Consider the following 27,427-nt stretch of genomic DNA (forward strand, 5'->3'; position numbering starts at 1 on the left):
CGAGCTCCAAGAGAAAACACCAGAGCTAAGAGTAAAACAGTAACCTAAAGTGCTTCTCATATCATCAATGGAACCTCCCCAATCACTATCAGAAAAACCAATCAGTTTGAACTCCTTGCCCCTAGTGAACTTAACACCAAAATCACTTGTGCCTTTGACATATCGTATCACTCTTTTTGCTGCCTTAAGATGTAATTCACTTGCACAATGCATGAAACGAGACAAAATACTCACAGCATTCAAAATATCAGGTCTTGTTGCTGTGAGATACATCAAGCAACCAATTAAACTCCTAAAATATCCTTCATCAACTTTGTCAGCACCATCTTCTTTGCACAACTTCTCTTTTTGATTCATTGGAGTGCTTACAGCCTTACACTCATCCATCTTAAACTTCTTTAGTATTTCCTTTGCATATTTTTTCTGGCAAATGAAAACTTCACCTTGCCCTTGCTTGATCTCTATGCCAAGGAAGTAGGACATGAGCCCGAGATCTGTCATTTCAAACATCTTCATCATCTCCCATTTGAAATTTTGAATATGATCTGCATTGTTTCCTGTAACCAGTAGGTCATCAACATACAGTGAAACAATAAGAATGTTAGTACCATTGTGCTTAACATATAAGGTTGATTCTGATAGACTTTTCAAAAATCCCAAGCTCAGTAAATGTTCATCAATTTTGCTATACCAAGCTCTTGGAGCTTGTTTTAAACCATAAAGAGCCTTCTTGAGAAGATAGACTTTATTTCTTTCACCTTGCTTCTCACATCCTTCGGGCTGCTCAACATAAATTTCTTCTTGTAAGACACCATTCAAAAAAGCTGATTTGACATCCAACTGATACAATTTCCACCCCTTTTGTGCAGCTATTGCAAATAGTAACCTGATTGTGTCCATTCTAGCAACAGGAGCAAAAGTATCAGAGTAATCAACACCAAAGATTTGAGCATACCCTTTAACCACAAGCCTGGCTTTGTGCTTGTTAATCGAGCCATCAGCATTAAGCTTGGTTCTAAACACCCATTTAACTCCAATTACCTTCCTATCTTGAGGTCTGTCAACAAGGATCCAAGTTTTGTTCTTCTCTATCATTGACAACTCCTCCTCCATTGCAGCTATCCACCTTTGATCTTTCTTTGCTTCTGCATAGTTTGCAGGTTCACACACAGCAACATTGCACCTTTCATAAATATCAGAAAGCAACCTTGTTCCTCTCACGGAAGCATCATCTACTATTTCATTCTGCCTGTCATCTTCCTCTTCAATGCTTGAATCAAAAAACTTGAATTTCATCTTTTCCAAGGTCTGACCTTTCTTCTCTGCATCATCAAAGTTCCACTCTTCATCTTCCTCGAAGTGAACATCCCTGCTCACGACAATCTTTCCAGTTTGTGGTTGGAAAATTTTATAGGCTTTGCTGATAGAACTATAGCCTATAAAGACACCCGGTGAAGCTCTCCTATCAAGTTTGTCACGCTTGCTCTGTGGAACATGAGTGAAACACAAACAACCAAATACTTTGAGAAATTTCAATGATGGTTTGTACCCATACCATGCCTCAAATGGTGTCTTTTCCTTCAATGCTTTTGTGGGAAGCCTATTTTGAAGAAATACAGCTGTATTTGCTGCCTCTGCCCAAAACTTCTTTGGCAAACTCTTTTCATGCAGCATGCATCTTGTCATCTCCATGATGTATCTATTTCTCCTCTCACTAACTCCATTTTGTTGAGGAGTGTAAGGAGCTGTAAGTTGATGTTTTATGCCTGAATCTTCACAAAACTTGTCAAATTCTGCCGAAACATACTCCTTCCCATTGTCAGACCTTACCATTTGAATTTTGCAACCACTTTCATTTTCAACTCTTGCCTTGAACTTCCAAAAGACATGAGCAACCTCTGATTTAAACTTCAAGAAAAAAATCCAGCACATTCTGGTGAAGTCATCAATAAAAGCAATATAATAGAGACTACCTTTTAAAGAAGGTGTTCTCTGAGGACCTGCAACATCTGTGTGAATGAGCTGCAATTTTTGAGTGGCTCTCCAAGATGACTTGGGAAATGACTTCCTATTTTGCTTTCCAAAATGACACGCTTTGCAGCTTGAGATTTCTTCACTAAGCTTGGGAAAATCAAGTGCCAACTCCGTTAGTTGTAGCAGCCCTTGATGATGATAGTGACCGACTCTTTTGTGCCAAAGCTGTGTTTCATCTTCTTTGAGAGCAAAAACAGATTGCTTCTCCTCTAAAGGATTAAGTGAAAAACTTTTTCCTTTCATTTTTACTTTGAAAATATCTTGATTTGCTGCATCCTTAATCAAGCAATATTCATTTTCAAAAGTAACTTTAAAACCTTTTTCAATAAGTTGACCCACACTCAACAAATTTTGGTTAATGTCAGGTACAAAAAGAACATCTTGTATATGCTTTGTACCTTTACAACTGGCAATCGCAATAGTCCCCTTTCCTTTGACTGAGATGTAGTCTCCATTGCCAATTCTGACTTTGGTGATATTTGTTGGCTTCAGATCTTTAAACAACTCCTTGTCATGAGTCATATGGTTGGTACATCCACTGTCAATCAGCCAGCTTTCATTTGACTCACCACCCACGAAGCATGTTGCCACAAACAATTGATCCTCCTCCTCCTCCTCCTGATAAGCAATTTTGGCCTCTACACCTTGTTGTTGATTATTGTTCCTGCAAATTACAGCTTCATGCCCCATTTGGTTACATTTGGTGCACTTGGCGTTTGGTCTCCTCCAGCATTTAAAAGGAGGATGACCCTGTTTATTGCAATGTGAACAGGGAGGATAGGATCCCTTCTTGACTCCTGCTTTGTTGTAAGTTGAAGATTCTCTAGTAGAAATTTGATTCTTCTTGAAAAACTTCTTCTTCTTATTGTTCCTAACGTTCTCATGATGCTTCGCTGGCAAGGCTCCTTCAACAGCACCTTCTTGCCTCATGGCTCTTCTTTGTTCCTGCGCTTGCAAAGCATTGAGTATCTCTGCAAGAGTGATTTGAGTCAAATCTTTGGTATTTTCTAAGGCAGAAATAGATGCCTCAAATTTTTCAGGCACTGATACAAGAATTTTTTCTACAATTCTTGAGTCCTTGAACACAGAACCAAGTAATCTGATTTGGTTTGCAATGTCCAATAACCTAACAGAATACTCTTTAATTGATTCTGTTTCCTTCATCTTCTGCAACTCGAATTCTCGAATCAAGTTTAGCACACGCATTCCTTTGATTCTTTCATCTCCCTCATATTCTGACTTGAGATAATTCCATATCTCATATGCTGATCTCAGAGTCATAATTCTAGTGAAGATAGTAGATGAGACTGCAGCAAACAGACATGCCTTTGCCTTGGATTTCTTTGTCTTCTTCTCCTTTTGCGCTTTGATTTGTGCCATGGTAGGATTGTCTGGAAGAGCAGGAATTTCATAATCCTCTTCCACTGCTTCCCAAATATCCAAAGCTTCCATATAAGCTTCCATACGAACTGCCCAAACTTGGTAGTTGTCTCCATCAAATATCAATGGAGAAATTGAAGTGAAACTAGAACTTGTTATGGCGTCCATGACACAACAACTCACACTCACAGATCCCTTAAGAAGAGAGCTCTGATACCAATTGTTATTTTCTAGAGTAAAAATAAATATTGCAATGGAAAATTGAAGACAAATTCATTTCAATTACATTCAAAGAAAAATACAGTATTTAAAGTCTTAAAAATAACTACCCACTAACATCATGACCCTAAACTTTCTCCACTAACATCATGACCCTAAACTTTCTCCACTAATCAACATGACCCTAGACTTTCTCCATGATTACAAATCATGAATGACTAATTCCTAAGAAATAGGAACAAACTTGGACTAAATTAACTTAACAAAGATAAACACACATGAGCATGTTTCAATCATAAAGCACTTTCTTAACACTACTTTCAATAGTTTTACATGAGATAAATGAAGTCTTTCTAAAAGATCTGAGATATACTTAATTTGTGTCAAATACATTCCACTACTGTTCCTCGTTTCAACTTCTAGGAAGTATCTAATTTCTCTGAAATCTTTGAGAGCAAACCTATTGTTTAGTTCTTTCACAAACTTTCCAATGACATCTTTGTTGTTTCCAGGGACAAGAATGTCATCTACATAGATTAAAACAATAGTAAGTGTGCCTTTGTGGAAATAGAATAAGGAGCTGCCAGCCCTTGAGTTCTGAAACTTTTGCTGAATAAGTGTTGCCTTCAATATACCAAGCTCTTTGGGCTTGCTTTAGTCCGTAAAGTACTTCGTTAAGTTTGTAAACATTGTTCTGTAGTGTCCGCCTCTTCCTTGAGGTCTTTTCTTCTGTAGTTGTAGTTTGTGTTTCCTCTACCCTGTCCTCTATATTGAGTTTGTCCTCTGTATTGATTTTGATGATTATCTTGGTTGAAAGAGTTTTGCCTATTGAAGACCAAATTGGCTGTCATGTTAGCAGCTTCTGTGTTTGAATTTACCACATTGTTGTTGATGAGAGCATTCTCAAATGTGACAAGTGTTGAGTGCAAGCCTTGCCAAGTCATCTCTTTCTTTTCGTTGAAAAGAAACGTGATTGGAAAGTATTCAGCATCAAGCTCCAAAATAACATAGGAGGTAAGATCTCCTATATCAACTGAAGCACCTGCAAGGGCCAAGTTGTCTGCTGTTTGTTTCATAATAGTTAGATACTCACTCATCTTCATCGTGCCTTTTCTTGTGTTTTGGAGAGTAGCTTTGAGTTGTTATTTCCTTGCCTTGTTGGTAGTGCCATATAAGTCCTCTAGAGCTTTCCATACCTGCGTAGATTTAGAGTAGTCGATGATCTCACATGCCATGACCCATACATCCACAGCAAGCTTGATCAAGAGCGACCCTTTTCTCAAAGGCTGGATAATTAGGAAGAACTTCTAATTTCTTTCGCTTCTTGATTCGTGGATGCAACGTATTCACTGGGTTGAGCCTTTGAGCCAAGAACATGTCCTAAGTTTTGGCCTCTAAGTATTGACAATACCATTTTTCTTTTCCACAGCATGCAGTTTTTGCCATCTAACTTGACTGTGAGAATAGCAGACGGAGGATTGCCAAATGGGTGAATGGATGTGGCTATGGCTATTGGAATTAACTGTGTATTTGCTTGTGTTTGTAGATTGGCGGTAATGGCATTGTCAGAGGTTGTAGATTCACTTTTTATCCATTCTTGGTCAGAAGGTGAAGACGAAAGGGTGAAGGTGGAGTCCAATGCCTTGCTCTCATAGCATGACAGTTTTAGGTTTTACACCAATACACACACTGGTGCTACGGTTACTGAGTAAAAACGAGAGTTTTAGTTATTAGGCTTTTAACACTTCAGCCCAATGAGTACATTACAAAAAGAACAACAAAGAGACCTAATAACAATTACAAGGCACCGTAAGGCTACCTAGTCACAACTACCACCAATTTCAAGCGATCCTATACTTTAAAAAACTTAGTTGATGAAAGTGTATTGTATCAATATAAATTTGAAATTATAAATTCTGTTTACATCCTCTGTGATCTTACTTTTAGTTTCACCCAAAATGCTTCATAATATTGGTGATAGTTGTCCCCTTGTTTACTCAAAATCACCTCTTTATCTAACTAATGTGTCTTTCATCTCATTCCTAACATACACGTATAATAAACTCTAACTTACAATTTCATATAGATGTCATAACAAAACTCCTAAATCCCTTGTGATATACTACTTTTGTGCATATTATACTCGAAAATTCCACCCATTAGAAACGTCCTGCACAAATTTATAAGAAAAAATTAAAGGCATCATCTAAAACAAAACTATAAACCCTATCTTTCTAAACTCCCCATGAAAAAAGAGATGGGTAGAATTTAAAAAGAAAAAAGAAAATAGTAACTAAAAAATAGATTATTTGAGTTGAATAAAATTTGTATAGATACCTGATTCATAATTCAATCCAACATTCCAAAATTGGATCTTTTAATTTAAACAACAAAATAACTCTACATTCCAAACACGTACAAACTCCAAATTTTAAAACAAGACTCCAACCTCCTAAAACATATAGTTCTAAGGATACTCTTAGAATTTAAGTTTTTTTTTCCTTTTTTTTTTTAATAGAAATCACATATAACAAATACAATTATTAAAATATTTCTAGATACATACACAAATATTTATACTAAACAAAAATAATTATGTAAAGATACCAAACATTTGTAATTCAGAACATATAAATATTCTAGTCATCTAAATTAAAAAATAATAATAAAAGGAAAAGGAAAAGGAACGAAAGAAAATTTAAAAAAAAAAAAAAAAAAAAAAAAAAAAAAAAAAAAAACAATCAGACATACAAATTGAAATTACTTTTGATTCAACGTATTTTTTTAAATCTAAATAAAATATTCACATCTTAAATAAAAATAAAACTAAACTAAAAACAATAAAAGGGATAAAAGCATTAAAAGGCGAAAAAGAATGAAAAGTAGAAAAAGATATGAATGAATTCCTTTCAAAACAATCCCTACTCTAACACTATTATTAATCCTTCTCAACGAGTATTATCCAGCCATCAGCACTCTTCTTGTAAGTGTTCTAATCCACCCACCTTACTACTTGTACTTTTTCTTTTCCTTTTTTAGGATATTTTTCTTTTTGTGAGGTATAGTTCTGTTTTGTTTTTCTCCTTTTCAATTTTCTCAGGCATTATTGGGGTTTTTTTTTTCTCTCTCTTAAAAGAAGTGGAAAAAAAATTGGAAAGATGAGAGAGAACCTTGATAAGGATCTGTAATAGATTCAGAAGAATTTCGAGGGAGTGATGCGAGGAAGCAAGTGAAGACCAAAACCAACACCCATGATGCCATGAACAATAACAGTGTGTATGTCAGCACAGAGTACACCTTATCATCGACACCCTTTAATAAAATGATCCCAAACATAGTAATATAACAATATAATATAATAATCCTTATTTAACTTACCATTATTGTTGTTGATTTGTCTAATGAACAGCCAAGTCAACTTTTTGGTCAACACACAAGAGTAGGAAAACTGCACGTCTTTGTCTTTTCCACACATTTGTGCAACACCTCTCGTAATCTCATCCAACCAATTAAATTCCTTCTCCCACTATCTCCTCCACTCATTGCTAGTAGACTAGTAGGGAACTCAACTCTTATGTCTCCTCACTTCATGCTCCGCCACCTCCCACTACTCAATTATTATTATTATTATTATTATTATTATTATTATTATTATTATTAAAAAGCTATTTTTTTCTACTCATCATCTCAAAGAATAAAGGCAATTCCATAATTAGCATAACATGTTTGCAAAATTAGGCCTGTGTCATCACATTAGTTGTTTTGCAAGATTCCCAAAGTAAAGCCGACCCAATTCAATTTAAAATGAGAAACTTAAAAAAAAAATAGGGACGACGAGAAGAATAACAAAATATAAGGTCTACTTTGTATAAATGACAATTTTATTTTTAAATTAGCAAAATAGCAAAATAGTTCATTTTTAAATAATAAATGAGACAAATATGCCTTAAATGTCCCTACCTAATTGACAAATTAAATTTCTAAATATAACACAAATACCTTATAATTAATACAAACTATGCACACTCTTGAATATTTTAATTTTCTCAAAAAAAAAAAAAAAACCATATTCTGGAAAACATCACATCTTCTACATGCAAGCACTTCACTTCTTCAAGAAAATCCTATAATTTTTTTGAACCTTCTCTTTTCCTTCGAAAAATAAGATCGTTTTCTCCTTTCCTTTTTGAAACGCTTTCCACCGTCACTTAAGATACGCGTAGTAATCTCTGTTCTCTCATGTTGCGGTGACTTTTAGGATTACTTTCCACCGACCCTTTTAAGATCGCTCCACCGTTCCCTTTTAAGATCTCTTTCCACCGGCCTTCGTTCGTTTGTACCCTTATGTTCGTTCTTCAACCTTCTGTTCTTTTTCTGTATGTAGATTGCCAACTAATGGTGAGTTGTTTCATTTTCACACTTCTGTTCATTCTTCAACCTTTGGACTTATTCTCTATTCTCACATCTTCTGCAGGTAGATAAAAAATACCTAGTCCTCAAATTTTCTTCTTAAGATTTGTTCCCGATTCTAACATTCTTCAAATTTTCAAATCGCTTTCCACCGGCATCTGTTTTCGATTTTGTTCTTGACTGGTGTTCTTCTATTTTGAAAATATAGTACTAACTTTTTTTTCCACTTAAATGTTAAATTTATAGATAGGCATATTTATATTTTATTTGTTTAATTTAATCTTCCTAAAATAAAGGACATAAAATGTGAACATATATGTCCTTTATTTCAGGAAGATTAATTGGGATTTGTTGTATAGTTATAAATATATATTGTCCTTAATAATTTTTATAAATTGTAGAGAATATAAAGATGAAAAAGGGGAAGGGAGAGGTCAAAACAAGAGACGCGGGGATCACTGGTTCTAAGAAACGATTGCCAACTGAAATTCAAAGTCTGTCGAGTTCTTCTGAGGAGGTACAAATACGGGGTATATCCAATATCAGTTCTAGGTAATTCACTACTCAAATACGGAGTATTTCGAATATCAATAGCAAAGATACAGTGTCAACGATAACAAGTAGATAATTGTTGGGGAATTTTGATATGACTAACATAATCCAAGACACATCCTTATCATCAACAATCCGAATGAGGTTCGAATTGTTGCAAATCAGTCCAGTAAACGGTCAACCTAGAGATAAAAGTTCTGAATTTGGAAAAAGTCTATTGTTTCATATATTATACGGACTTCATGGGTTAAATAATGGGTATCTGTTTTTCTTTTTTATGTAGCCCTTACGTTTTAGTTTGATGTTGCGGTCGGGTATTAAGAAGATATGGTAGACTAGGGCGAAGGAAGAAGATGTATATGACATAATCTTATGAATCTAATCTTAGGAAAGTTTTAATGATTTTTCATAAATAATTTAGAAAATAAAAATGTTAAGATTAAGAATTATAATTTGGTTAGATTCTATTTTGTGAATATCGTTTTCCAGCGTTACTTCCCATCGAATCTTTTAATTTAGTTTCCCTTAATTCCGATACTTTTATCCTAGATAATTAATATTTGCATTGTATTTGGCATGATTTTAGGGAGGGTTGAATTTGGAATTTAAACTTAAATAATTTACCAAAGATAATTATTTGCACTATATTTGCCATGATTTTAGGGAAGGATGGGTATCTTATGTGCGTAAAAAATTTGAATCTTCTAAACTATTTTTCATTAATTTCTTAATCTTTATCCTAATAATTAATTATTGCATTATTCTTTGCCATGATTTTAGGGAGGGATTCAATTTTGAATTTATAATTCCAAAAAGGAAAATTTTGAATATTTAAAATTCTTTTTCGTTAATTTCTTAATTTTTATCATAATAATTAATTATCGAATCTTTTAATTTAGTTTCCCTTAATTCCGGCATTTTATCCTAGATAACTAATATTTGCATTGTATTTGACATGATTTTAGGGAGGGTTGAATTTGAATTTAAACTTAACTAATTTACCAAAGACAGTTATTTGCATTATATTTGCCATGATTTTAGGGAAAGATTGGTATCTTAGGTGCGTAAAAAATTTGAATCTTTTAAATTATTTTTCGTTAATTTCTTAATGTTTATCCTAATAATTAATTATTGCATAATCTTTGCCATGATTTTAGAGAGGGATTCAATTTTGAATGTATAATTCCAAAAAGGAAAAAATTGAATATTTGAAATTCTTTTTTGTTAATTTCTTAATTTTTATCCTAATAATTAATTATTGCATTATATAATTTTGAATCTATAACTCGAAAAATAAAAAATTGAATATTTGAAGTTATTTTTCGTTAATTTGTTGATTTTTATTGGGATAATTAGGGGATATTAAAACCAATTGAATATGTTTAAGGATCTCTGAAACAATATAATAATTTTTTGATTTAGTTAATAATTATAATAAGTGGGTGTGTTTACAAATATACTGTATTCGTGATATGTGATATTTTGTTTGATTTTTTGATCTCAACAAATACACTATATTTGTATATGGACAATTGTCATCCGTGGAGAGGTATTTTCGGGCAAAAAAGTTAGAAAATATTTATGGCAGTTAGTTTTGCCATAAATCATAAAAATAAAAAAAAAAATAACAGTTTGCTATTTTTCTATTTTCTATTCTCATATTTACTATTTCCATGGATTCCCCTTCTGTATTCTTCAATTTTGCATACAACATAACGAAGAACGTACACCTACTTTTTAATAGACTAATTACATGCAAAATTGCATGTAATTAGTTTATTAAATCTCAACACCTAGTATTCCACTAACATTTAGTTGAATTAATCACTATTCCATTATCTCTTAGTGGGCATGGTGTCATCACCATAAGCTTCCACATAGCCCATTAAGAGTTAGTGGGATTATCCAACAAAATGTTGTATTTTCCCACTAACTTTGGTCAAGGGGCAAAATGGTTATTTGATCATTCTAGTTAAAGTCAAATTTTGACTTTTTTAAGTCAAAAGTTCACATTTTGAGTTTTTACCATTTTGTCTGTCTTGACTAATTCCGGCCTTCTGAGCATAAATCCGCATTTAGTTTTCTAAAATTCAAATCATATTTGAATATAAAGCCGGTCAAAGTTTGACTTTTCGAAGTCAAAAGTCAACACTTTGACTTTTTACAACTTTGACCTTTTTCATCAATTCCGAGCTTCCAAACATGAATTCCTATTTATATTTTTAATATTTAAATCACATTTAAACTATAAAGCTCTATAATTGATGGCTATATCACATATATTCGTTGGTTTTTCTCTCTCTACCTAATTCGAACAATTCGAATTATTCCAACATGTTGTTCTAAGTTAATTCTGTATGAGCTAGCAGGGGAACCTAATAGACCTATAGATCATGGGCTTCAATGATCCGAGATTAACTGGCTAAACTCTTTTAGACCGAGCTAATCAATATTCGCTAACTAACGAGTTATTCCACTAAAGTCTCATAATTTCACTCCCCTCACATAGATATATTTGTGTAAAGGGATGAAAACCCTTTACAGCGAAAAATTACATAAACTCAATTTTAATTAGAACCTTAAAATTACCAATACATTGGCAAAAAATTATAAAAATAATTTTTTATGGTTAAACATGCTTTGAATAAAAAATACAGAGAAGAAAACTTACTCTCGTTGACGACTCTCAATCTACCAATCACCAATTTGGGCACCACCACTTGGAAACCTTCCTATTCTCTTCAAGAGATGGTTTGTGGGAACCAAAAATTGGAATAAGGGAATGGAGAGAATTTTTTTCAGAGAGAATATTTTTTGGTCAGAGAGAATTGGGAGAGCAAAATTTTTCACAGAACTTCTTCGTAGAACTCACTCCTTGTTACGCAAAGTATTCCCACTTCTTCAGACGAAAGAAGTGGGAAGTTGGAGATAATAAGTGGGAACGTGGGAAAACCACCCACGTTCCCTATTAACTGAATAATAATTATTAAGTTAATATATATATTAAACTAATTAATTAATTTAATTTAATAAATAATTAATTTAATAATTAATTAAATCATATTTAATTAATATTTTCATTTAAATCATATCTAAATGAATATCTCTCGCATAACCTATAGTTTTAATTTAATTAATTTAATTAAATCAAATTTAATTAAATCAAATTAAACTAAACTATTAATTAATTCTCCAATTAATTAATTTCTAAATTAAATATCTTATATTTAATTTCATCCATAATTTGAATCGTATTCAAATATAAATTTCTCTCATAACCTATAATTTTAATATGTATCATATACACATTAAATTTTAACTTATAGTTTTAATATGAATCTAATTCAAATTAAACTAATATTTGAACTTATTCAAATATTTTATTCTCTCGTAATTTAATTTTGAATCATATGAGATTAGAAGCTACAGATTAGAAGCTACAACGATATGAGATTAATTAGCTAAACTCATTAACTATATTAATCAATATTCGTTAACTGTGTGTACACTCCACTAAAGACAAACAGCTGAACTCTTCTCACTGTAGATATATTTCTGTGTCCACGGATATAGACCAATACCAGTAAGTTAGTCCTTCACAAGTGTTCGTAACACCAGCTGGGTCAAATTACCGTTTTACCCCTGGGTTACCTCTAGTCCTTAAATACCAGTGCTCCTTTAATGAACAACCTGTTTATGGTCCAACCACTAAATAGAAGCTCCTCTCGTGCCATAGAGAGGGTAGGGCCCTTTGTTCAAGTCCCGGACACACCATTTAAAGGAACACTTATCTACTTACCCTAAAGGTAGGAATGAGTGAATTCCATCTTGTGTGATTATGTTCCCAGCTCCCCACTCGGCCTTGTCCCCAAAATGATAAGCATATTGAGTCGAAAATTTGGCCACTCTCACCCGTACAAATCAAAGGACAATCCCTCGCAAACAGGAGTTCATAATACACTCAGGATTAAGACTAAGTCACCTAGGTCATCCTAATGAAATAGAAATCCAACTAGTTAACGGAATTACATCTAGTGATTACTATTTCGTGGTCCAGTCTTATGCAAACTCATTGCATAGGATACCCTCACTCGCATGTCGCATGCATGAACACATTGGATCAATGTGTTTGTATCAAATACAAAGTGAGCCATATCCATAGTGTTAACAGGATAAGGTATCCAACCTTAACCCTATACTATAGACCCTTTAAGCTAATATTGAACATTGATCCCCGTATGTCTTTACATACTGTTCAAGACTCATCAAACAACTTAGGATGTTAGTTTATTGGATTTAGGTTATTAAGACAAAACTAATAATATAATCAATAACACTTATTGAAATTATAATAATAAAACACTTTATTAATGGCAGTCAATTGATTATATTTACTATCTACGAGTTTTAGGACATAAAACCCAACATTGTGTCCATTTGATATAACCACGATCAGTAAGTTAATCCTTCACAGGTTGTTCGTAACCTCGGCTGGGTCAAAATACAGTTTTACCCCTGAGACTACATCTTGCTCCTTAAGTCTCACTGATCCACTATTGAACATTTGGTTTAAGGTCCAACCTATAAACCAAATCTCTCCCAGGCCAATGAGAGGGCGAGATCCCTTGTTCAAGACTTGGATTTAGTCCTTAAGAAAACAACCTATCTACTAACCCTAAAATGGGTAGGAGTGAATTCCGTCTTGCACCCTATGTTCCTAGCCATCCACCCGATCCTACCCCTGAAATGGGAGGCTTATTGGACCAACGACGTTGAGCTGCCCTCACTTATGCAGATCTAAGGTTAACCGGTTGAACAGAAGTTCATAGTTAGCTTAGGATTAAGATTAAGTTACCTAGGTTATCATAATCGAAATACTCAATTTATAAAGTCAACGATGTTATAACTTAAAAGTGACTATTTAATGGTTCTAGTCTTATGCAAACTCTTTACATAGGATGCCCTCACTCCTATGTCTCTACATGAACGATTCAGGATCACATCGTTTGTACTAATTATAGAGTGGGTCGCATCCATAGTGTTTTCGGAATAAAGTGCCCAACCTTATTCATACACTATAGACCGTTTGGGCTATAAACTTGAACTTGATCCACATTTATGTCTCTACATAAAGTTCAAGTCTACACTAGATAGCCTCGGGACCTTAGTTGATTGATTCAAGATTATAGTATTCTATTTTTACTAATTAGTCCTCAATAACCACTTTATTAAATAGAATATAATTTCAACTACAAACAACAAGTTTTATGACATAAATTCCAACAATTACTACACTAGTATATTAGTGTAATGATCCAGCTCCTTGTACTAAGCCAAAATCATTATTTTAATCCAAAGATACTTTAAAGTTCAAATTAAAAAAATCAGAGAAAAGCTTCCATTCATTGAAATCATGAGTAGAAAATTACATTTGCTTAAAAAAGTTAAACATGAAAAGGATGAGTATAAAATTATACCCAATAAGGAAACAACTACTGATCTCGTCAGGGGTAAAAATTGTTAATTTTCTATTAGGAGATACCCAGTAACATAACAGTTTTGTGATCCCGTAGGATATACCTCAATTAGTCTAGTGACCTCGTAGTATTCACCTAATCAGTCTAGTGATTCCGTAGGATGCACATAATCAATCTAGTAATCACGTAGGATGCACATAATTAGTTTAGTGATCTCATACGATTCACATAATCAATTTAGTGATCCCGTAAGATGCACATAATCAGTCTAGTGATCCCGTATGATGCACATAATCAGTCTAGTGATCTTGTAGGATGCACATAATCAATCTAGTGATCCCGTAGGATGCACATAATCAGTCTAGTGATTCCGTTGGACACTATGCCTGCAAGGTACACTATCCCATAGCTAAAGTTAACAGTCTCCCCTCAGTCCAAATAAGTTCTTTCCAGTCTAAGCATTCTAAGAAATTTAAATCAAGAAGCGCTTAAAACTAACAACAATTTTTCAGTTCAATACATAACCAGTTGAAAATCAGCATGCTAGTACGCATCTTAGTTCAGCCAACAATGTAACAAGTCATCAATACATCAAAACCTATGCGTAAACAGACTAGATATTCGAAAGTTCACTCATATGTCGATGTCAGACATTCCATTACACAATTCAGTCAAAACCTCTCAATTCTACGCATTTTATCATTACGCATAAACAGTCAAACCATCACACATGGTACATTTCAAATTCAATTTAAGGACTAGTAGTAGAAATCTTTTACCTTGAGATTTGCTAAAGTCCTTGACAATCAAAACCCAAATAAACCAATCCTAAACATAAAAAAAATTAAATTAATAATTGTGTCAATCATAATCATCTAATTATTTATTTAGGTTTCCAAACTTACCTAAATCTGAGGTTGAAACCAATTCGTCGAGAAAATTCCACAATTTGCTCCAAATTTAGCTAACATCCTTCGAAGGAAAATAGTACACTTTAATCACTTTAATCCAAAAAAATTAAATTATTTAGGACAAAATTAATATTTGATGGGCATACCTAAAACCCAATCAAATAATCACTAAAAACCAAAATGACTCAACTTGGCACAACTGGCTTAAGAGAGGAGTTGACTCATGGCTAGAAGAAGAGCTCAATTGAAAGAAGAGAATGGCTTGGACGAAAGGAGCGTGTGCGACTCACAGCTAGGAGACGAAGGAGATCAGCTCAATAACGACTCGAATGGAAATTTTGGCTTTCGAATGCAATAACATGGCTCAAACTAAGACAAAAATAGAGAGGCGTCGTGATAGAGATCGCGATTAGGTTACGTTGAACGTGGACGGAAGATGGCAAAGGCTTGGCTGAGTTGGATGCGAATGGCGGGAGGTGGAAGAAAACTGAAAGTCAACAAAACGAGTGCTCATCTCCCGTAACAAGGAAAGACTAGTGCAACTTGGATTGATGAATGACGATGAAGCTGCGATAGACGGCTTCGTCTGAGTAACAGGGAGAGACGATCGATGATCTGTTCATGCAACAGATGTCAACCTAAGAAGGTGTGTGGCAGCTAGGGTTACATCATGAAGAAGAAAATGTTGACTAAGTACATGGGTACAAAATCGTTTAGATTTGATACAATATCGTTTAGACTAAGTTAAGGGGTACAATATCTCTCTCTTCTTCAGTCTGAAAAAGAGGGAAGTTGAGAGAAAATGGAAACTTGGAAAAACCACCCACGTTCCCTATAAATTTAATAAATTAATATTAATATTAAAATAAATAAATAAATAAATCATATTTATTTAATATTTCATTTAAATCATATTTAAATGAACATCTCTCATATAACCTATAGTTTTAATTTAATTAAATCAAATTAAGCTAAATTATTAATTAATCCTTCAATTAATTAATTGCAAAATTAAATATCTTATATTTAATTTAATCCAAATTTGAATCATATTCAAATATAAATCTCTCATAAGCTATAGTTTTAATGAGTATCATATACACATTAAATTTTAACCTATAATTTTAACATGAATCTAGTTCACATGAAATTAATTTTGAACTCATTCAAATATTTTATCCTCTCATAATTAATTTTGAATCATATCCTAAAATATAAACTATTATAATGTATCACTATACATTATATTAATTTTCAAAGTAAATTTAAACATTTCAAATTACAATCAATATAATTAAATCTCATTACCCTTTACGAGCTAGGAAGGGGACCTAATGGACCTACAGATTAGAAGCTACAACGGCATGAGATTAATTGGTTAAACTTATTAACCACATTAATCAATATTCTTTAACTGTGTGTACACCCCACTAAAGACTCACAGCTGAACTCTTCTCACTGTAGATATATTTATGTGTCTATGGATATAGACCACGAGTAAGTTAGTCCTTCACAGTTGTTCGTAAAAGCAGCTGGATCAAATTACTGTTTTATCCTTAGGTTAACTTAAGTTAGCAATTTGGTCATTCTCACCCGTACAAATCAAAGGATAATCCCTCGCGAATAGGAGTTCATAATATACTCAGGATTAAGACTAAGTTACTTATATCATTCTAATGAAATAGAAACCTAACTAGTTAACGGAGTTACATCTAATGGTTACTATTTTGTGGTCCGATTTTACGCAAACTCATTGCATAGGATACCCTCACTTGCATGTCACCTACACCAACGCGTTGGATCATTGTGTTTGTATCAAATAAAAAGTGAGCTATATTCATAGTGTTACTCGGATAAGGTACCCAACTTTATCCCTATACTATAAACTTGCTACGAGATCATTTAGACTGGGTACGAGATCGTTTAAACTGGGTACAAAACTATCTTTTCACACTATATATTTGTGACCGATTAATTGCGATAGTATATTTGTTATTTCATTTTGTGGGTCTGTCGATTTTTTTCTTTTTTAAAATTGTTCTATACGGTATAATAATAAGAATAATAATACACTCTTGTTAATTATAATAATAATAATAATATTACTGTTCTATCTTTTCACATATTGATTGAATGTTCACTCTTGTTAGATATAGTGATAAATACACATGTAATGTTAATTGATGTCAAATATTTTGTTGATGCATATTCATGCTTTCACACTCAAGTCTTGTATATGATATATCCTTGATACACTTCAAAATATCATATTTATACGTGGAACTTATGGTTTACTTTGAAATAATAAGGTACTATTTGAATGTTGGTTATTGTTAGATATACTCCTGCTACACTTGAAATGTTGATTGCTATCAAATTTGTTGTGTTTTTTTCGTCCCACTTCATTTATTTAATCTTTTTATTTAATATATAGGTTTAAATTGTTTTCTTTGGTGTAGGTTGTTGAGATTCTGTCCTAATTTTATGATTTTGTAAAGCCATTGGTTTCGTTTATTATTCGCTCTCGTGTGCGTGTGGATGGTGTTGAGAAAAAATGTATTTTTCGAGAAGAAAAGAGGAAGAGATAAGTCCATGTGCTCCCAGGTTGAGTGAAAAAGTATTTATGACATGAAGTTTTCTGGTCAATGATTAGAAGATAGATTTGAAATTATCGAAGATCAAGTGTTGCTTGATTGGTTGCATGGTGATGATTGATTAAAGGGGAGTGGTTCTTTTATTGCCTTTATGATAAACATTAGTGAATGTTCTTCTGATTCAATTGTCAGTAAAATGTGTCACTAAGTATAGAATGTTAAAAATGTGTATAGATGTCTGTACTGTTGGTCATAAGTCTGTAAACATGAATTATATCGCAAGGTAATATATAACCTCTTATCATGAGTCAAGGACCCTCCAAATATAGATGTTGTGTCATCAAACTATGTTAACAATGTTTGGCATTTTGATAGTCATTTATACTTATTGCTCTCTCAGTTGTTGCATCAACTATTAACTAAAGTAAGTGCTAAAAGCACCTTATTAACTGAATTCCTTTTTTCAAGATATACTATGAATGTACTCAGGTCTTAATTTAAGTATTTACTTATTGATGTGTGGTATACACATTTTTTATATATTATATATTGTTGATACACTTAAAATACCATGCTTATAAAAAGCAACATGTATGTTTTACTTCAAAATATGTCACTAATTGAATGTTGGTTGTCGTCAGATTTATTATTGATACACTTGACATGTTGATTGTTATTAGATATACTATTGATATGTCAAATTTAAAGTAAATAGAATGATTAAAATTTGATTTAAAATCAGGCAAGAAATCAGTTCATCAAAATCAAAATCACAAACTCTAAAGAAAGTTCACTTGGATCGAACCTAGAACCTATGATGGTCACTCTTAGATCCTTAGACAACTTGTTTCAAAGTTAGCTTCATCAAGAATAATCCTATTAATTGATTTTAACATCAAATCTAAAGCAAAGTTTGAAAAGATAATACAACACAAAAAGGGTTGAATAAGCACAAGCTTTTAAATATTGATATTCAAAATTTTCATGAGCATTACAAGCCATTTTGTAGGTTAAATGTCGTGCATTGGGTGGAAGCTCAAGAGTCATCCAAATACACTTATTGAAGAAAATAAGACTTAGGAACTTAAAACAAGATTGCATACTAAATTATAAGTTAAATTGAAAAACTAAAAATGTAGAAAGTCTTCAAAATGCCTTAAATAACTTCTTAAGAAAGCGGCAACATTGATGTTTTCACGCCCCTACTCGAAATGTGACCATTGTGTACCGAGTGTGGACATGATTTAGAAATATGTTTTAGGAAAAAGAATTGCACAAAATAAAATCTTTCTTATTTAAAAAAAAAAAAAACATCTCAATGCCTCACTACACATTATACAACACAATAGTCACATTAGCCTCTACTTATTCTTAATGCCTAGATATTGAACTTCATCAATGCAAGAACTACTGTGATGGTTACTACTTCATCATAAGCATCCCTACAGACCTTCATTCAATACCAGTTGCTCTGGAGACTGACTTGAACATGGACCACGCAACGCATTTAGCCACTCTTCTACCTAGTGGATCCCTCAACACATGACAACCTTTACTTTTATATGCACATAGTAGCTAGATTTTGATTAGGAATAAAACTAATGGTTTTGTATACATACAAGCATCACAACAATACAACCTCACACATAGACATGCTTCAAATTGGTCATGTTCTTTTATAAATATATATGAGATTACAACATGAGCATATCTAGCAACATAACAATACAACAACATGACTTTGTAACCAAAAACATTTTTCAAAAGCTTGTTTTTCCTTTGAAGTTCACTCATTCAGCCAAGTCTTTCTTTTTTCCTTTGTCTCCTTCTTATCGCCTAACTCTTCTTTCCTCTTGTCGTATAGTCCTACAATAAAGCTTCACCTTTTACTCCTTTGATAGAATTTTCTCTTGAAATCTCGACAACTCTTACTTAGGGCGTTAAACATGTTAGTTTAATATTCTACATAATCCATGCTTCACTTAAACTTAATATGTGTTTAACTTACTAATCTTCTAGATTTAACATTTAGTCAACTCCTCCTCGCCTAGCTCGTCACTTGATAATTGGTTGTATTCATTGTCGTCTTCCCTTCTCGTATTATCTTGTCTTAGCATGTTGCCTAACTTCATTACACATTATATGATTTCCCTACCTTTCCTATTCTTTTCTCGCGTTATCTTAGAATACCAACTCAAGCTTAATTTTGCTAACTTCAAAAATTAATTTACAAGAAACCCTTATATTAAAATGCGTGTTTTATAGATGTGCACATTTGACGTGGTTTGACTTCACGTTTTCCCATGTAGTGTACAATTGACGACATCTTCTTCACAAAATCTGCACAATTTTTTTTATCTTCCATGCCATCTTCCAAACTGTTGAACCTTTTTTCAAGCCATCTTTAATCCATTCTCATCTAGACTCATTGATGTTGGAATTTGTGTCCTAAAACTCGTACTTTGTTATTTGATTCAATATAATTTATTATTGAATGCTATAATCTTAAAACCAATAAATTAAGGTCCCGAGGCTATTTACTAGTTTGTCATATATACTTGAACTTCATGTAGAGACATAAACATGGATTAAGTTCAAGTTAATAGCCTAAATGGCCTATAGTGTATGAATAAGGTTGGGCACCTTATTCTAGATAAACACTATGGATGCGGCCCGCTCCGTAGTAAGTACAAACGATGTAATCCTGAATCGTTCATGTAGAGACATGAGAGTGGGGGTGTTCTATGTAAATGGTTTGCATAAGACTGGAACCACGAAATAGTCAATTTTAGTTATAACACCATAAACTATAAACTGACTATTTCATTTATGATGACCTAGGTAACTTGATCTTAATCCTGAGCTAACTATGAACTTCTGTTCATTCGGTATTATCTTTAGATCTGCATAGGTGAGGGCAACTCAACATCGCTGACCCTAAGCCTCTCATTTTAGGGGTAAGACCGAGTGGATAGCTAGGGACATAGGGTGCAAGATGGAATTCACTCCTACCCACTTCTGGGATAGTAGATAGGTTGTTCCCTTAAGGACTGAATCCACGTCTTGAACAAGGGCCCCACCTTCTCATTGGTCCGAGAAGGATTCTGATTTATAGGTTGGACCTTAAACTAATTGTTCAATAGTGGATTAGTGGGTTTTAAGGAACAAGATGTAGTCTCGGGGGTAAAACGGTATTTTTGATCCAGCCGAGATTACGAACAACCTGTGAAGGATCGACTTACTCATTATGGTTATATCAGATGGACATAAATATATGTATAGTGAGGGGAGTGCAACTAAGAGTCTTTAGTGGAATGACTCTTTAGTTAACGAATGTTGTATAACTTTGGTCTAAAAGAGTTTAGCCAGTTAATCTCGAATCGTTGGAGCACATGATCTATAGGTCCATTAGGTTCTCCTACTAGCTGATATGGATTCAACTAAGAACAAGTATGTTGAAGTAATTCGAATTGTTCGAATAAAGATAAGAGAGAGAAACCGACAAATATATTAGATATAAGTCGGTAGATATAAACTTTAAGCTTTGTATTTAAATATGATTTAAATAAATATGAATATAGATTTATATTTAAAAGGTTGAAAAGTTTAAAAACGGTTAAAGTTGTAAAAGTCAACATGTTGACTTTTAACTTTGAACTTTGACCGGATTTATATTCAAATATGATTTGAATTTTAGAGAAATGAATACGGATTCATACTCAGGAGGTTAGAATTAGTCAAGAGGAAAAAATTAGTGAAAAAGTCAAAAGTTGACTTTTGACTAAGAAAAGTCAAAGTTTGACTTTGACTTAAGTTTGTCAAATGACCAAAATGCCCCTTTGACTAATTAATTTATTAATTAACGGTTAATGGAAAATGTGACAAATTATTATGAATTTGAAGCCACTAATTTCATTAAAGAGTTAATGAATTGATTAGGTGTTGATAAGATATGAAATAATTTACATGCAATTTGCATGTAAACTTCATATAAAACTTCTCATTACCGAATGAGAAAATGATGAGTTTTTCTCTAAAAAAAAATACCTAAATGATACACTCCCCATCTCTCTCAATATTTTTAGTTCACATAACCGAGTCCCACAACTCCGTTCTTGGTCCTGAGCATAGTGGGTCAACTTGGTGGTTGTCCTTGTTCGTGATATTCAAGCAAAGAAGCGTTGGATTAAAGAAGTTCAAAACTACAAAGGTAAGAACATCGTTTACCTTTTGGCTTTTCGTGTAAGTCCATCGCTTAGTAGATGCATGTTAAATTCTAAATCGTTTAGATGCATATAGAGTAAAGCATGATCCTTTAGATTCCGCTGTTGCATGTCCCTAGTGCTTGGTTTTTTCCAACAATTGAAATCACATTGTATATAATATTCAGCTCAAAATTATTTGTTGCTTGATGTGAATTTGCTAGCTTTTGAAGGTGCAGTGTGAAAGTCTCATGAATATTCTTTATCTTGCTTCTTTTAATTACTCCTTCGTGCACATGAAAAGGTTTTATGGTTTAATTCACATCAAACTAGGTCTAAGTGCAAGCATGAACTATTGAAGAAGTAGTAATCTTGGAGTATTCCAAAGTACCGAATCCACAAGACTACCAATAATTTAATAATTTACTCAAGATTGTAAACAAAGCATGACCGAGGGTAACCAGAAGAAATTATGTTGTGAATGAGCACGAATTTAAGTTAGAAATAGTCAATAAAGGCAAATGAACAGAGGCTAACAATACTTCAACCCTTCAAACTCTACGCCAAAAGTGATGTGGCCACATCACACCAGAATGGTGAAATATGCATGAGCAAAAATCTACATCTATTAAGTCTAGTATCAAGTTCCTTTATGAGGTCCAAACAACGTTATGATGAAAGTTCAACTTTTTGCACGTGTAAAAAGCCTTGTGTTCCAACTACATTGGCAAGTGGCATGTCTTCCCAAACACTAATGCATAAGGCGACATTTGTAAATCCGAGACTTTCATCTAATCTTTGTTCATTTCAAGAAATAGAAGTAAAGTTTATTGTTGAATTTTTTAGGTAGAGAATGGCCGAAGCAAGTTTATACTTGAAGTTAGGGGAAGAAAGTAAAGGAATTTTTGTTTGTGGCAAAAGTAAAGCTAATTTTATTTGTAACTAAAAGAAGAAAAAAAAATGAAAATGGGAGATCATTATTATTTTTATGTAAAAAAAGAAAAGGAGAAGTGGAAAGAGAGATGGAGACCCGAGAGAGAATTGAAATGGTGATTTAGTGCAATATATTTTTTACCGCCAAACCCATTTCTTACCCACTTTCTATCCATTTCCCATCAAATTCTTTAAAGCATTTCAAGCTGGAGACTGAGAGAAGGCAAGAAGAAGAGAGGATTCTAGAAAAGTAGTAAGCTAAAGAAGATAGGAGGAACTCAAATTGAAAGCTTATCTTTGGCAGTTTCGAATCATCCAACGCATCTTTGTTGTTGACTGTAAGCTACACAAAGAGAACCAGAAGGTGAGACCTATCAAGTTTGAAAGTTAACACAAATTATAACAAAGTTTATGAAGCATGCTTGAGCTAAATCGGATGTTAGGTAGTTCAAAATTGATGGAGAAGTCAGCTTACTGTATCTCTATGCGAATTAGAAGCGTAGAAGAGGAATAAGCTCTATTTGGTAAGATCGGAAAGTTTATTCAATTGTCTACAACTTTGTTGAAGATCATGTGAGCCAAAGCTGATAGGAAATTGGTTAATATTCAGGAAGAAGATGAAGGGTTTCTAAAATCACGAGTTTGGAGCAATTGCTTTGACATGTGTCCCAAATTAAAATTGAAAGACACAAAATTGACCACTATTATGACATTTTCATCGTGACAAGTTAATTATTTTGGTTAAATTAAATATTATTTATTTGGGATAAAGTTCAATTGAGTCCAAAATTAGATTTAATTTAGCCCAAATGTTAAATAAGACCCAAATCCATATGTTTAAGTCATGGTTTGATCCATGGACCAACCAAATCCAGACCCATGAAGTCCATAAGAGGACTCTATAAATAGAGGAGTTCTCTTCATTTGTAGCTTTAGACATTTTTACTCGAGAAAGCTTGAAAAGAATTCTTCCTACAGCAAGAAGACTCTATAGCTCTTGAAGACTAAACCACTCCTTGAAGCTCTAGTTCTTTGGAGATACAAATATTCTTCTAAAACTCAAACTTCAACAACATCAAGTGCTCCACTTTTACACATTAAGTGCACATATTCAACCGAGAGAAAATGAGAGGATCAAGTTGTGAGACCTTGATCGCCATCTGACTTTACGCAATAGAAGCCCATGTGACGAAGACCATCTATGCCATTAGAACTACTATGTGATGAGAAAAGATTACGTGAGGATTCTTCTGCGATATGAGATTACTTCACCATAAAGTAGTTGACGTCATTCTTGGATAAGAAGACTGGTGAACTCATTTGACCTTGCTGCCTAGTTGAATTCAGGATAATGAGATGGCAGTAACACATGACATTTTGGCTTTGGCTAACTCTCATTATCGGGCAGTCATCATTTTTGTATGGAGAAGGCCACCGAAAAGGTTTAAATAGGTAAAATTCGACCATTATGAAGCTGCTTTTACTTTATGATCATCTAAGAAAGAATAAAGAGAATTCCTATGATTTCTAGAGATTTTCAGAAGCTTGAATCTAATGAGTAGTGCAAGGAATGCAAAAAGGTTTGGATCTAAGGGATAAATCTCAAATTTCACATTTCAGATAATTAAAATCTTTAAATCTTTCAAAATTTAGATTTTATCCCTGTACCACAAATTTTATTCCAAATTTCATCGAAATTTCAAAGACCAAGTCAAATTAACTTGCATATATGACCTTCATTTTTTTCTAAATTGGAGCCATAAATCCAACTTTATCGCAAGATTGAGGCCTCTTATTTATCTCAAAATTAAAATTGGTCATTTTAATTTTTTTTGTGCATCCTTAACACAAATTAGGGTATGGTTGAAACCTCATCCTTATCTCAAATTAAGAATTTGTTATGTTCCAAATTTTATCCAAATTCAAATTCAAATATTTTTATCCTCAAATCAAATTGTGGATAAAAGTTTAAGCTTGTCTCAAATTAAGGTTAGGCCATATTTTGACCCTTATATAAAATTCAAATCAAACTCATGTATTAAATTCATAGTTTGGTTAATTTGATATGTTGAATTGAGCAAAAAAAAAAAAAGCTCATCATTTGAATTCAACTTTATCTTTTTCGAGATTCATCCACCCATATACATGCATAAATCTCAAAAAGGGGCCTTTGTTAAATAAGAAAATTTGGACCAATCACAAATTGTCACGTATTTTACCAAATTAATGATGAAAAAATACAAATAATTGAATTTGAGACTAATTAAAAGTTGACATGTATCCCAAATTAAAATTGAAGACATAAATTAGTCAATTCTAATTATGCCACATGTTTTCATTATGACAATTGGATCAAGTTAATTATTTTGGTTCAATTAGATATTATTTACTTGTGCTAAAGTTCAATTGAGCCCATAACTAAGTTTAATTTAGATCGAATGTTAAGTATGACTTAAATCCATATGGTTCAGTCCATGGGTCCGGTTTATGGACCAACCAGATTCAAGCCCATAAAGCCTACTAGAGAACTCTATAAATAGAGGAGTTTTCTTCATTTGTGGGGACATGAATTCCAAAAGATCTAGAGAGAATTCTCCCAAAAGCTGGGAGACTCCCTAACTCCACAAGCCAACCACCTCGAAGTTCTTTTGAAGATACATAAATTTTCCAACTTCTAGAACATCATGTGTTTCGCTTCCACAAATCAAGTGTAGGCATCCAACTGAGAGCGAATTAGAGAATTAAATACTAGAGATCGAACCACATTCATCTCATCTACACAAGTGCAACATAAACACAAGTTCAACTCCATGAATTAAATTCTCTCTGAAAATCTCGTGTGAACAAACAATTGAGCTGTAAATGATTGAAAATAGTTGAAATTGCAGAAGGAAGCTGATGACAATTTGAAAACGCAAAATTTGAAGTTGTCTCTAGTTTAGGAGAATTGTGGGCAAATACGTCGAGTTTTAGGTCTTTATTCATTCAAATAAGTTGCAAAAAACTCGAAAATGAAGAGTTTGACATAAATTTCACTTAATCTGGTTAAGAATTGACTAAGCCATAAGCTACTAAAGTTAGAATTTTGAATTTGGAATTTCATGTTAAAGTTGTGAAGAGTTTAATTATGTTCTTTAAGTTGGAAGTCGAAAATGACATCTTTTGTATGCCATTGTTTGTACAGCGTGGAATGACTAGGAAACTTAGGGTTTTGATACCCGGATATAGTTTGTTTTGGCAAGTGAAGAGGAAATAAGGCAAATCCATAGATCAAGGACCTAGCCAACAGTTTGTGAGTGACAAAAATGAGTTTTAAATGAATTTCAAAGCTTGATTTACTAATATTTATAGCATGCTTTGAGTTGAAGTATTTTGAATATACTAGATTTATAAATGACTTACAAAGAATTAGTTTCGAGTTTATAAATGAGTTATGAGCAAGCATGTAAGCTAAGTTTCTAAAGCATTCAAGTTTGAGGAATGTTTCTTTAAAGATGAGATTTATGAATATGTATTTAAATGATGAGTTTCTAAAGTATATTTAAGTAAAGAATAGTTTAAGCAAAGCTAGATTTGAAACTTGTTTGATGTAAGAGATCTATATAAGCATGCTGCTTTAGTTGAATTAAAGTTTATCATGAGATTGATGAGTACGTTTTAATCTATACCCTCGATCTACTGAATCTTAGTAGCTTTATGGGGGAGTTATCATGTGCACAGACATTCGTGATGAGGGTGCTTAGTAGGCACCTCAAGTTTCCATCATCGGAATTAGGTAGAGAAGAGGATCTCTGTGGACGCGTAGATTTTTCATCTCATAGTAGCTATAGTGAGATAGGGCATTATAGATGCTTAAAGTATCATCTCGTTGTTGTACAGAAAGTTTAGGGTATGACAAGAAAGAAAATAGGAAAATTTAAAAGATAAGCTTCGAGGAAATGAGTTTGCTTTGCTAAGTTTATTTATTACTCATAGATTTATAAACATGTTTTGTTTCAAAAAAGCTATCACTCACGGGACTTTATAGCTCACTCTTCAATGTTTTATTTTCCTTACAGGTAGAGATCATGGTTCTGTGTCTGACCACATTTCGCCTACTCTGCTAGAAGTTTATTAGTTTTGCGTATGGCTCATTTTTATGCATGCATTTTTTGTCTATAGATAATTAGTAAAGTACTAGTACTTCGTGTCTATAATAGACTAGTAAAGATGTCTTGATTTTTACTTGTTTGGATTTAGTTTTTGTGTTGCTGAGACTCTGGATTTATTTATGTCTGTATAGCACTCGTTTAACAGGTTATCCATTGGTTAGATGAATCTGAAGATGATTTATGAAGTTTATATATTTTTTCTAGATTTTTTAAGAGATAGTTTGAAGTTGAGGTTACTCAAGGTCGATAGGTATCCTTAGAAGGAGAATGATGTCAATCGACTTTACGCCACCACCTCGAGCCTAGTGAGGATGGACTTTGGTAAAAACGTCAAGAATAGTGAACGTTGACAGTTTATGACTATCAAGTATTCAATTTTTCATGACAGTTTAAAACCGTCAAAGAGTTTAAGTGTTAATGACAGTTTAGAACCGTCAAGAATTCGAGTATGCATGACAGAAACCGTCAAGAATACGAATATTTATGACATTTTAAAATCGTCAAAACAACATTTTAAAACCATTAAAAAAATTGTTGTTCATGACATTTCAAAACCGTCAAGCA

At 33.1% G+C, this 27,427-nt stretch overlaps 1 long non-coding RNA gene across 1 annotated transcript; it reads left to right on the plus strand.

The window, feature by feature from the left end:
- Positions 1 to 6,148: 6,148 nt before the first annotated feature.
- On the plus strand, positions 6,149 to 17,976 carry LOC103502771 (uncharacterized). Its single transcript, XR_540646.3, has 3 exons — positions 6,149 to 6,616; positions 8,445 to 8,595; positions 17,443 to 17,976. It is a non-coding gene; the product is annotated as an uncharacterized LOC103502771 (long non-coding RNA).
- The last annotated feature ends 9,451 nt before the right edge of the window (positions 17,977 to 27,427 follow it).

Source organism: Cucumis melo, chromosome 10, assembly GCF_025177605.1.
Source record: "Cucumis melo cultivar AY chromosome 10, USDA_Cmelo_AY_1.0, whole genome shotgun sequence".
Lineage (NCBI taxonomy): Eukaryota > Viridiplantae > Streptophyta > Magnoliopsida > Cucurbitales > Cucurbitaceae > Cucumis > Cucumis melo.